Source organism: Amblyomma mixtum, chromosome 1, assembly GCF_055824585.1.
Source record: "Amblyomma mixtum isolate Tamu chromosome 1, ASM5582458v1, whole genome shotgun sequence".
Lineage (NCBI taxonomy): Eukaryota > Metazoa > Arthropoda > Arachnida > Ixodida > Ixodidae > Amblyomma > Amblyomma mixtum.
This window is the reverse complement of record NC_143012.1, coordinates 175222878-175236193: the sequence shown is the minus strand read 5'-3', so window position 1 is coordinate 175236193 and position 13316 is coordinate 175222878. Positions and strand designations below refer to the sequence as shown.

At 49.8% G+C, this 13316-nt stretch overlaps 1 non-coding gene across 1 annotated transcript; it reads left to right on the top strand.

Moving 5' to 3' along the window:
• The first annotated feature begins 7809 nt into the window (after nucleotides 1-7809).
• TRNAG-GCC (transfer RNA glycine (anticodon GCC)) lies at nucleotides 7810-7880 on the top strand. The gene has a single exon. It is a non-coding gene; the product is annotated as a tRNA-Gly (tRNA).
• Nucleotides 7881-13316: the final 5436 nt, after the last annotated feature.

The following is a 13316-nucleotide window of genomic DNA, read 5'->3' as shown; positions in this document are numbered from 1 at the left end:
TGGAATCCGGCCTGGCATCTGCCCACCAGAGAGGACTGGGAGGCGGCCCTGCTCGGCTGTCAGGACCTAAAGACCCAAAAGGCCTTGGTTCACCGGACGCGGGCGGCGTTGCTTGCCAATGGGGCCCCGGAATAGGGGCTCCACCTAGTATTGTTAGGGGAAAGGGCCAATAGGGCCTACCCCAATCACCTCTCTGTAAATATTTATTGCTTTATAAATGTTTTTCACCACCACCACCGTCCCGAGAAAGTGCTAAGCGGTGCGAAGTGTCGGTTATCCCCACCTCTTTTTTTTCTCCTCTCTCACGTTCCCCTCGCACCATGTTATTCTTCAAGCCGAATGCTGCGCTCGACAGCTCGCAGCAAAAATGGCGGTGGTCATCAAATGCTGCAGAAAAGAAAAAAAAATGGGGTACACTTGAACTCCGCCTTTAAGGATATGACGCGAGAGCGGTTCTTCCTGCATGACCACGCAGACACGGACACTCTTTCGTCTTTCACAATCCCAATCATGACATCAAAGACCACACCACATAAATTTACAAAGCCCCGCTTTTACGAAGCCGTACGAAGGTGACTGCCAACGTCAGGGACGAGGATCAGAGGTTTTTGACGCGCCGCTGGCGTGGCTGGCGCCATCTATGGGAGCCTTACGTAATTTGTCTGTCACGTCGATGGCTACGTCGACGCTGGCGTTTCTGCGACACGAGGCCTTTACGTTTTCACGTAAAACGTAAAAGGGCCCGAGATTAGCGGCGAAGTGGGCGCCACCGCCTTTGCGAGTTCCTTAAAGAGCACTTCTTCCACCGCGAGAATGCCGGGAAGAGGTTTTCGTATTTGACTTGGCTAGTGTTGGGCCGAAAACGATGGTTTTGCAGCAGCAACGTAGACGCCGACTGCATGTTCCCCTCCCCACCTGCCCCTACGTATCCCCTACCCTTCCCCTGGACGCCAAGAGTGATCCCAAAACTACGGGTAACATAACTCACGTCCGGTATCCTCTCCCCAGAGTACCCCAAAGCACCCACCACAGCCTCCGAATCGGGAGCAGCGTTTCTGTGCTCCCCGATGCTATCTTCTGCACGCAGATGAGATTGCTTTGCCAGTGCGCTTTCACTTCAATAAAATTAACGAAAGTGTTGAGTTGGTACGAAAACTTTCACAGCGCTACTGAGCCGGGTTACCCGGGTTCGAACCCGACCACGATTCGATGCAGACGGAACGCAAAAGGCGCCCGTTTGCTGTGTGATGTCAGTGCACGTAAAAGATCCTTAGGTGGTTGAGATTATTGCGGATACCTCCACTACAGCTAGATGAGGACATCTCAATAGCGGAGGTATGGAGTGCAATGAGTCAACTAAGAACCACGTCGGCAGCGGGGGCAGATGGGGTAACCAACAAAATGCTAAGGAACCTAGATCTAGTCTCGGTCACGGCAGTCACAGATTACCTAAATGAGATCTGGAAACGCAGTAGTCTACCTTCACAATGGAAACATGCCAAAGTAATCTTTATTCCAAAACCCGGGAAGAAACTTGAAGTGGGCAACCTCAGGCCGATATCGCTAACGTCCTGCCTGGGGAAGCTGATGGAACATGTCATATTAAACAGACTCCAGGAATACGCAGAGGAAAGAGAGGTATTTCCTGAAACGATGCTAGGCTTCAGGAGCAAGTTGTCCACGCAGGACGTCATGCTCCAGCTCAAAGCAGACATCATAGACCCGCCGAACAAAGGGGGCGCCAAAACTATACTGGGCCTAGACCTACATAAAGCCTTCGATAACGTCAAACACGAGGTCATACTAACTAATCTGGCGGAGATTGCCCCTGGAAAGCGGACCTACGATTACGTAAGAGACTTTCTAACCGGCAGAACCGCAGAAATAAATCTAGGAGACATCCAGTCACAAAATATTAAGCTGGGAGACAAGGGAACTCCGCAGGGCTCAGTGCTCTCTCCTTTCTTATTCAACCTGGCGTTGAAGAACCCGCCGCCGCTATTGAAGACTGTCGAAGGTATAAACCATACGCTATATGCGGATGACATAACAATATGGACGCATACAGGAAACGATGGGGAAATAGAACAAAATCTCCAACACGCGATCGATATTGTCCAGGATTACGCGGAATGGGCAGGACTAAAATGCTCGCCAAGCAAATCCGAACTTCTGGTGATCCGGGGGGCTAGGAAACGCGATACGAACGCAGGAGACATTCACGTACTGGTAAATGAGACTCCGGTAGCCAGAGTTGACAAAATCAGGGTCCTAGGACTTATAATACAGGACAATAGAAAGAACACAGAGACAATAAACAGGCTTAAGTCCACAATTGACATGACAACCAGGCTCATAAGGCGAATAGCTAACAAAAGACGGGGAGTCAAAGCGAAAGATCTCTGCCGAATGGTTCAGGCTTTCGTGATAAGCAGAATAGTTTACGCCGTTCCCTACCTCAAGCTAGGGCTGGCGGAACAGAACAAAATAGATGGGATCATAAGGCAGGCATATAAAGCAGCATTGGGGCTGCCCCACTGCACTCCTACGGAAAGACTTCTTAAACTGGGGATCTACAACACCACCACGGAACTATGCGAGGCACATATATTTGCGCAATTAAGGAGGCTTGCGACCTCACCCCCGGGGAGAAAGATCCTGAGCAACCTAGGATTACATGATAGAATTCCGGAAAGAAACGCGCAGGCAAAATTACAGACCAAAGTTAGAAAATTACTCACTATTAAACCACTTCCAAAAAACATGCACCCTGCTTTTCACGAAGGCAGGAGGAGAGCCAGAGCAAAGGCCCTTGAAGCCAAGCTCGAAGGCTCGGAATACACAACCTATGTAGACGCGGCGGAATACGAAGGAGGCGACTCCTTTGTGATCGTGGCCGTGAACGACTCGGGTGAAACATTAACGGCCGGTTCGGTCAAAACAAAAAACTCAGGGACAGCGGAGGAGGCGGCTATCGCCATGGCAATGGCCAGCACCAAAGCAGTCACCATAATTAGCGACACCAAGGTGGCTATCAACAATTTTGCGCGGGGTATGATCTCCCAGGAGGCAGAACGAATCCTAAGAGATAAAGACTGGGACCAAAGAGAGGTGGAACTAATATGGGTGCCGGCACACTCGGGGAACAGGGGAAACGAGTTGGCTCACAGTATAGCTCGAGGTTATGTCAGCCGAGCAGTGAGCCGGGTTGAGTCCCCAAATTTCACGAGAGATGCATTCATATCATTTCACGAATACACCAATCAGTTTAAACTGGAAAGGAGGATCTATCCGCCACCAGACAAAAAGCTCGACAAAAGCCAGGAGGTAACGTGGCGTCGGCTCCAGACGCGAGCCTTCTTTAGCCCGTCGAGACTAGCACACATGTATCCAACACAATACAACGCTACTTGCAAACAATGCGGCGAGATAGCCGGATATGACCACATTTTATGGAGCTGCAAAAAGGCGCCGCCACCGGCGGACCTACTACCAGTCCCTTCTCTAGAGCGGTGGGAGGCTATACTGGCCAGCTCAGACCCGTTGACGCAAGTCCGGGCCACTGAGTGGGCTCACAAGGTCGCCAAGAGCCATGGGCTCGAAGCCACCTAGTATAATGCCCACTAGGGCTCAGTGCTGACATTAAACGTTTTCCAATCCAATCCACTACAGCACCTCTTCCTTTTTTCACTCCCTACTTTATCCCTTCCCTTATGGCGCGGTTCGGGTGTCCATCGAGATATGAGAGACAGTTACTACGTCATTTCCTTTCCTGAAAAACCACTTTTCAACCAATTTTTTATTTCTTCGAGGTTTGCCCCCTCGCCCGCCGGGTTACTGTTCTGCGCATGCGCACAGGAGCCGCGTTACTCCCGTATGCGCATAACCAATAGAAAACTCGATACTTCTGTAAAGAACCCAGTTAAGCCTTGAAAGATGGCGAGCTGTACCATATCGGCCTCATGGAAGACAGTTGGGCTAGTTGGTGTGAATTCGTTAGTGACTGCGACATTGCAACTAGCGTGGAAAGCACAAGGACAGCGACAAAAGGAACCGACGGGACAGCACGCTAGTGCTGCGTGCTGTCCCGTCGGTTCCTTTTGTCGCTGTCCTTGTGCTTTCCACGCTAGTTGCAATGTCGCAGACATATCGGCCTCAAGCCGCCGCTGAGCCGTCCGGGGGTGTAGCCCCGATCTTGAAGGTCATCTTTAACGAAGCCTTTAAAATAAAAGCACTGCCTCCGTCCTATGCGTGGTCCCATACTGTGCTGGGGTGGTATTCTCCCGGTGTCGCCTTTTGCGACATGTCGCATTAGGGCGCGGCCTAAAAAAGTGCGTGGTTTGCTCCAAGAAACGGAAAACGCCGCCGGCAATTTCGACGGCGGTGCTTTCATTCACTCCGAGAAGCGACAATTTACCACTGCTGATTCACTAGCAGCAGTAGTTTCGTATCTTTGATTGCAAGAATATTTGCCATTTCATGACGTCTAATGTTCAAAAAACATTCGCAAATTTAATATAAACTCGCTTTGCTTTATTTAAGTCTATAAAACACCGCGAAAAAGCCCCAAATCTATTTTTGTTTCGTTCCGGACGATTGTGCTAAGTTTCGGCTGCGTTTCGGGCAGTTGCAGACGGTAGCAGTGTAGCTGGAGGTCCCATTAGGCTTGCGCGCTCCGGAATCGAGAGCGTATCTCAAAAACTAGTCTGGATCGTAGCTTAAACTTTATCGTCGAAGCAAGGTAATTCATAGCGAAAAGCAACAACACCAGTAGTTGCGGGTAAACATGCCGACCGGAATCGCAAGGACTGCTGAATTGGCTGAAGCGGGCGGCTCTCGCTTGGAAGGACGCCGCCATGTTTTCACGCTAATGGCGCAAAAGCCGCAAATGCAGATTGCGTTCGTACGCTAACGCTATTTCCCTATTAGCGTTCTGCGCATGCGCACTCTGGACCCGCTATTGCGCTATGCACGCAATTACGCAAAGCCTGCAATAATACTCTCTAACGTTCAGTTGTAGGTTTGTAAAAGTCGTCACATAGCTTTAAATCCTCTTTGGCTCGTGCAGACACTGTTTCGTTGCACTAACGTGGATTAAAACGCCTTGAAGGGTCATGTAGATGCGAGCGCAAGCGCTGCCAAGGCCATCTCGTCGCAGCGGGCAACGTCTGCTTCGTCGTCTGTTTACGACGGTGCAAAGTAAGTTCGCATGGCGAGTGGCAGTCCGGCTCAGCAGACGGTAGCCTCAGTGCTGTGCTCTTCGACAGCCGGTAATGCCGCCGACAAGATTCGTCGGCTAAGGCAAACTGGTCGCGATGTCCGCGGACACGCCACTCTTCTTCGCAACTCAAAACCATCATCATCATCATCATTTATTTTACCCTTAAAGGCCTCTGTTGAGGCATTACATAAGGGGGGGGGGGACAAAGCAAATGCAACTGAGAATAATACGTTAATACAACAAAACATAATGCAATACAATAAAATGAAAAACGATACATCACAATACAACGTTGGTCAATAATGAAGGGCGCAAGGCTGAATTAGGCGGTAACAACAACAACAACAACAAGAAAAAGAATAAGAACAAGGCAAGGAGAGTGGGATCCATGGCGTCTAGTATCAATTTCGTAGCCCGTCGCCCGCGCGAATCGCTTCAGCGCATTCCGTTGTTTGACTAAGCGTAGTAAATTGGGGCGACGTCACGATGACGTAGCAGGAAGGCGGATCCGTGTCGTCACGTTGCCGTCACCGCGGCTCGAGCCAATCAGCGAAGAGCGAATGCGACATGTCGCAAAAGGCGACACCGGGAGAATACCACCCCTGATTCCCAAAACGGACTACATAGACAGATTACGACTGGTAACAGCATACTGACCGATAGCACTCACTAACGTCGAGTACCAAATTTTTATGAAGGTTTAGGCGCGAAGATTGCAGGCCGTGATTCATTACTTAGGTGGCCCGCATCAGACCTGCGGGAATAAAGGGCGGTCCATTTTTACAAATATTCACGTTGCGCGCAGTGTATTGGAATGCTGTGATGACACTAATGGTCAGGTGGCAATTCTCCAGATCGATTTAGAAAAGGCATTCGACTGCGTCGCCCACGAACGTTTGTTTACAGTATTAGGCCATGTTAATTTATGTTCTGTTATCTGCAAGGGTGTGGCCCTGGCATACCGGAACTGCACGACGAGATTGATCGTTAACAAGAGTTTGGGGGCCCCCATTAGCGTGCAGCGTTCGGTGCGCCAGGGCTGTCCCCTCAGCCCCCTTTTATTTTGTATTTATGTGGAGACCCTTTGTTTAAAGATAATAAAAAACAGGAGTATTACCGGATTCAGATTACAAGCAGCCGAAGTGAAGCTCTTGGCGTACGCTGATGACATTGCTGTGTTTGCCGTTGACGAGGGAGGCATAAGCGAGGCTGTTCAATGTGTACGCGATTTCAGCCAAGCTACAGGCAGCGGGGTTAACTGGTCGAAGTGCCTCGGGCTTTGGCATGGAAGGTGGGCATCTACGCCTGAACGGTTTGCTAGTGTGCCTTGGACGACAACACCAGATAAGTACTTGGGCGTTCCGCTCGATGCTTACCGTGACAGTGAACATTATTGGACAGCACAGGTCAAAGAGGTACGGGAGAGAGCTGATAAGTGGAAAGGAACGACCTTGTCGATTTTCGCCAGAGCCACTCTTTGCAACCTGTTCTTTATCAGCAGGCTCTGGTACGTAATGCAGGTGCTGCACTGTTCACGGTTAAGTGTTCAAAAGCTACACCGAATTTTCGCCATCTTTATCTGGTCGTCTGAATGGGAGCGCTGCAGCCGGACCAACCTGTTCCGACGGGTTCAAGACGGCGGGCTAGGACTGGGCCATTTGTTTCTGAGACAGCTGGTCAATCGTTTTTTGTTTCTTCGGGACACAACAGACCCTTTTTTGCGTACCGTATGCCAAGTTAGGCTGCGGCATCTGCTTCCAGAATACATAGTCGGAACTGCTGAGGTTTACAGTAGGGTCATGGTTTTTACCGGGAAATCGTTGCCAGTGTAAGGTTTCTTTCCGCGCGGTTTTCAAATGACTTTCTGTCGACTGTGAAACGAAAGAAACTGTACCATGCTTTGTGCGACGTAGTTTTCCCGGTGCCCTTATACAGGGCCTTGTACAGTGGAGGCCCAGGCAAAGATGTTTTAAAGAGAGTAAAAAAAAATGCAGGTGCCGCCTGGAACAAACACCTTCTTTTTTAAGTTGCACACCGGGACCTTACCGGTTAAAAAATTTTTAGAGGGAAAGGAATTATTTTTACCCTGGGGATCTCACTGTTTAATTTGCAGAAAGCCGGAAACAATAGACCATGTATTTTTACACTGTTGGGAAGGGGTTTATTTTTGGGATGTATTGCAGCGAACATTAAAGAAAGAATTTCCACTAGACCCGTATGGCATCCGGTTCTTATGTGTTGAAAATGAGGATGGGGTGCCTTTCGATTTAATAATGCTGACGGGCCTCCACTGTATATGGCGCTCCAGAATGGCAGGCTGGCATTGTGGCAGTGACGCAAGACCTGCCAGAATTTACTTTCGCGAAAGTATGAACATGTTTCTGGCCATTCAGAAAGCCGCTGCGGAGCCTCCGGAGTGGCTCTCAAGACTAGAGCCGCTCTGTACATTGCGTGAGTTTTAATTTGACGAAGCCAGATGCATGCTGGCTGACCACGAGTCGTATGTATATAGCGTTTATTGTCTTTTGTTGATTGTTTGTGTTGTGAAATTTTCTGTGTCAAAGCCAGGCAATAAAGAAAAAAAAAAAGCGTCGGTGGTTCAGTGGCAGAATACTCGCCTGCCACGCGGGTGGCCCGGGTTCGATTCCCGGCCGACGCATGTTTTACTTTTTCCGGCTTACTCACCGAACTATGCTATAAATAGATGGGCAGTACGCATGCGGAACATCGGCGTCGGTGGTTCAGTGGGATTCTGCTTCCGGCCACGCCAGTGAACGGACGCAGGATGCAGGGCTCCGATGGAGCGGCTTCAGCGGCCGTGTCAGGCCGCGGTGACAGGGCTAGTCAACAGGAAAATACTTACCAGGTTGTTTTGCCAGCACTGCCTACAGGTCGGTTCGTTTTGAATACGGTTTTTTTGCACGCCGATATCAGGGCCCGCCCGTACCGGGTGGAAGATTTCCGCGACGCTTTAGCAGAGCAGTCGCTGCTCCCTGATGTTATCGCAATGGGGGCGTATCGGACGAGCCACGTCTGGGCCGTCACTCTCAAGGATGCTGAAGCGGTGACCAAGATTATTAGTGTCGGTGAGCTGGTAGTGAAAAAAGGCCGCTGCTTGGTGATTGACCCGGCCAACCAAGACGTGCGACTGAAACTTCACTGGCTGCTACACAACGTGCCAGACGAGGATGTTCGGGCTGCCTTTGCGCCGTACGGAAAAGTCACGGAAGTTGCCCGCGAGCGCTGGCGCGTGAGTGGTATGTCAGAAAAAGGCTCGACTACTAGACTCGTCACGTTGAAGTTGAGAGCTGGCGTGAAACTGGACGACCTGCCGCACCAGCTGAATGTTAGCGGTGAGCTGGCGCTCGTTGCTGTGTCGGGCAGACCACCGTTGTGCTTACGCTGTCGGAGTACGGGGCACATCCGTAAGGAATGCCGAGTCCCGCGTTGCGGAACCTGCCGACGGTTCGGCCATGAAGACGGACAGTGTGCCCGCACTTACGCGAGCATTACCGGCCCCGGTACAGGAGTAGACAAGTCTGAGTTGCTGATGGACGAGGCTGATGCGGAAGATGCAGCCCGTGCAGACGGGCAACCAGCAGCGAGGGAAGGGCCGTCGCTTACGGTTTTGACGAAGCAGAAGGCGTCGTCAAGTGAGGTACCGGCGAGTGTAGTACAAGTTCAGAGTGCCTTTCAACAGGGTGGCAATGGCGCGCCGAAGAGCGCGCCAGAAGCCGCGGCCGAAGCTCTGGACAGCGCTGAACCTGCCAACACCGAAGGCATGGACTTCACTGAGGAGGCTGGCACCATAACGGCTGGAAAACGCTCCCGCGAGGAAAGCGCCGGCGAAAAGACGCATCTTGATGGTGGCAGCGACGAACCGCCGTCGAAGGCCCCGGGAATCCGGCGTCCGATGTTCAAGCCGCGGCCGAACGTCATGGCCGAGACAAGGCAGGCGGGGAAACCGCCTCCGTAGTTCTGCAATGTGCATTTGTGCTGTTTTTTTTCTTGCTTTTCTTTTTTTTCCTTGTTGTCTTTTTTTTGGTGGGGAGTGGTACCCATCAGACTGTGTGCACGGATCTGGATCTGCTGGCGAAGGAATTACCCATGGGTTCCCGACGCCTGCACGCGGATATCTGGAAAGGCGACACCGTACATGCACAGTGAGTTTAAGAAGACTGCTCGGCTGACTATGAGGGGTACTGTGGGACTCAAGTCTCCTTTTCATAGGGCATGGCGATGAAACTAGACACAGCTTTACATGTAGCAACTTTGAATGTGAGAGGCCTTGGTGCACGACGGCGTCAGTGCCAGCTTAACCGCCTGCTTGCTGAAAACGCGCTTGACATAGTTGCAGTCCAAGAGACTAAGATCGAAAGTGAGGAATCCACTGATCGCATGGTGTCCACCTTTCGTGCAGCCTTTAACGTTTGTGTTTGCCATTCCGTTGGCACCTCGGGTGGGTGCGTATTATTTGTCCGAAATAATTTAGGCATCACTGTCGAGTCGGTTTTTTCTTGCCCTAGTGGACGGCTTATTGTTGTTGATTTTTCTTTTTCCAATTTATGTTGGCGCATTATATGTGTGTATGCTCCAAATGTTGAATCTGAGCGTTTTGATCTCTTTACCCGTTTGGAGCCCTACCTTGTTTGCGACCGAGTGTTGTTGCTGTTGGGAGATTTTAATTGTGTGTGTGCCGCTAATGATCGAGTGAAGGGTACGCCTGTGCGTGACAAGAGTGCTCAATTGCTTCAATCTCTGGCTTATGATAATAGCTTAGAGGATATTGGCAGTATATTTACCGAAGGGAATCAACCTCAGTTCACTCATTTTCAGCGTAATAGTCATGCCAGGTTGGATAGAATTTATGCATCCATTGATCTCGTGTCTCTTTGCACGAGTTGCAAAGTTATACCTGTAGCTTTCAGTGATCATTGCCTAGTGATCGCAAGTTTCGGCATAAAGCAAAGAAAAACAAAATTTAACTGGAACCTCTGGAAATTTATTGTAAAGCTTTTAGAGGACGAGGAATTCGTAACTGATATTGCGGATGAAATGCAGAAGCTGCTTGAGGAGCGACCCAGCGTTGTTGCGGTTCAGTGGGAAGATTTCAAGGAGTGGATAAAAAGAAGGGCCATTGAAAAAAGTTGCTTGAAGCGATACGAAGAAAAACAGGAAGAAAAAGCAGCTCGCGAGCAACTGCAATTTTTAATAGGCATGGAAAGCTCCGAGCCTGGGAAGTTTTCTAAGGACCTAAGGGAGGTGAAAAGCCTGCTCGAACGCTTAGACACTGAAAGGTATAAAGCTGCCGTTATACGCGCAAGGACACAGAAACTGTGGGCTGGTGAAACGCCGACGAAGCGAGCTTTGTGTGACGAAAAGCGTTATGCTTGCCAAAACGAAATCAGGCAGATAAGGAACGGAGATGAAGTCACGAATGACGCTTTTACAATCAAGCAGCTATTTGAAGAGCAGTACATTGAGCTTCTTGGACATACGCGTGACATGAATGAGGCCTTCCTGGTTGACTTTTTGCCTCTCCTGCCGAGACTTCAGGACGAAGTGAAGGAGCGTCTTGAGCAGCCCATAACTGCAAAAGAAATAGAGACTGCAATCGAAGACCTGCAAGCCGGAAAAGCTCCAGGACCTGATGGAATAGGGGCCGAATTTTACAAAGCATTTAAGCCCACAGTCGCTCAGTTACTGCTACGAGTTCTAGATGAAGCTTACGAAAGAAAACAAGTGCCACTCTCATTCACCACGTCGTACATAGTGCTGATTCCGAAATCAGATGTCCCAGAAAAGAGGTTGTTGGTGGGAAATTATCGCCCGATAAGCCTCACCAACGTGGACTATAAATTGTACATGAAGGTTTTAGCAAAGAGATTGCAGAGCATAATTACGAAATTGGTTGGGCCGCACCAGACTTGCGGAATCAAAGGTAGGAGTATCGCCACAAATGTGCACGTCGCACGGACCGTGCTGGAATGTTGCGATGTGCTCGGGGACCGCATCGCTATGACGCAGCTAGATCTGGCAAAAGCCTTCGATCGCGTTTCCCATGATGTCATTTTCAGCATTTTGGAGCACGCTAATGTAGGCCGTATTATTGCAGAAGGTGTTAAGATGGCATATGCAAACTGCACCACGCGCATTATTGTTAATGGTGACCTCACAGACAGGATAGCAGTTCATTCGTCAGTAAGGCAGGGATGCCCGCTATCGCCTCTGCTGTTTGCGGCCTACTTGGAGCCACTGTGCTTAGCTATCATCAAAAGTGAGAGCATCACGGGCTTTCGATTGCAGTCGACTCACGTCAAAATCCTTGCTTATGCGGACGATATTGCGGTATTCTGTTCAGACAGAGGCAGCATTACTGAGGTTATCAGCACGGTGGATAAATTCTGCAAATAAACGGCGTGTCTCATAAACTGGGACAAAAGCTCTGGCTTTTGGCATGGCGACTGGGAAGCGATGCCTGAACACTTTTCCAGGATGCGATGGTCGTCTTTGCCGACGCAATATCTCGGCGTCCCCTTAGTGCATTATCGCGATGCAAGTGAACACTGGAATGAAGATACGTCAAGGGCGAGGGAGAAAGCAGATGCCTGGAAAGGGAGGCAGTTATCAATGTTTGCGCGAGCCTCCGTCTGCAATCTTTTCCTTGTATCCAAAATATGGTATTTGATGAATGTGCTGTGCGCATCTCGGGCCAGTATTCAAAAGATGCATCGAGTGTTTGCTGTTTTTATTTGGTCGTCAAACTGGGAGAGAACCAGCCGTACCAATTTGTTTCTTTCAGTGAAAAAAGGGGGCCTCGGCCTTGTGCATTTATTTCTGCGTCAAGTTATTTCGCGTTTTTCCTTTCTCCGAAATCAAAGGGATAATTTTCTTATGACTGTTATCCAAGTGCGGTTGCAGAGACTTCTTCCTGAATTTGTCGTCTCATCTTGTGCGAATATGTGTGGCACTGTCAATGGGTACATGCGAGAAGTTGTACTCTCTTTTAGGCTGCTCCATGTGCGATTTTCCCTTCAGTACTTATCTAAAGTGTCGAAGCAAAAGCTGTATAAGGATCTGGTGGACACCATGTTACCGACCCCAATCTACCGGTTACCTTATCGTGGACCCAGGGCACGATGTATTAAAGAGAGTTAAAAATATGCCTGTGAACCCATCTACGAAATCTTTTTTCTTTAAATTGCACTCGAATACACTTCCTGTTAAAACGTGGCTGCACGAAAAGGGGATTTTTGTCCCATGGACCACAAACTGTCTCTTATGCAAAAAACCTGAGACAGTAGAACATGTATTTCTGGACTGTTGGGACCCCGTTTTCTATTGGGATGTGCTGCAACGAACAGTCAAAAAAGATTTTCCCCTGGACCCCTACGACATCAGATTCCTGCCAATTCAGAATGAAGCAGGAGTACCGTATGATTTAATCATGCTTCTGGGCCTCCACAGCCTCTGGAGGACACGGATGCAAGTGCGACACGCGGATGTTAACGTTCGCTCGGTGCGCGAAAACTTTATTGAAAGTGTTGCGAGCTTGAGAGAAATGTACCGAGCACAAGCTGACCCACCTGAATGGATTACTGTATTTGATGAACTGGTCGCATTGAGAAGATTTTAAGCCCTGATACGTCAGCCGAATTAGGCTGATGTTTTTATCATTTGTACATTTTTGTTATCATGTCACAGACGGCAATAAAGAAAAAAAAAAAGTCGGTGGTTCAGTGGTAGAATACTCGCCTGCCACGCGGGTGGCCCGGGTTCGATTCCCGGCCGACGCATGTTTTACTTTTGCCGGCTTACGAACCGAACTACGCTATGAATAGATGGGCAGTACGCATGCGGAACACCGGCGTCGGTGGTTCAGTGGTAGAATACTCGCCTGCCACGCGGGTGGCCCCTGTTCGATTCCCGGCCGACGCATTGCTTTACTTTTGCCGGCTTACGAACCGAACTACGCTATTAATAGATGGGCAGTACGCATGCGGAACACCGGCGTCGGTGGTTCAGTGGTAGAATACTCGCCTGCCACGCGGGTGGCCCCTGTTCGATTCCCGGCCGACGCATTGCTTTACTTTTG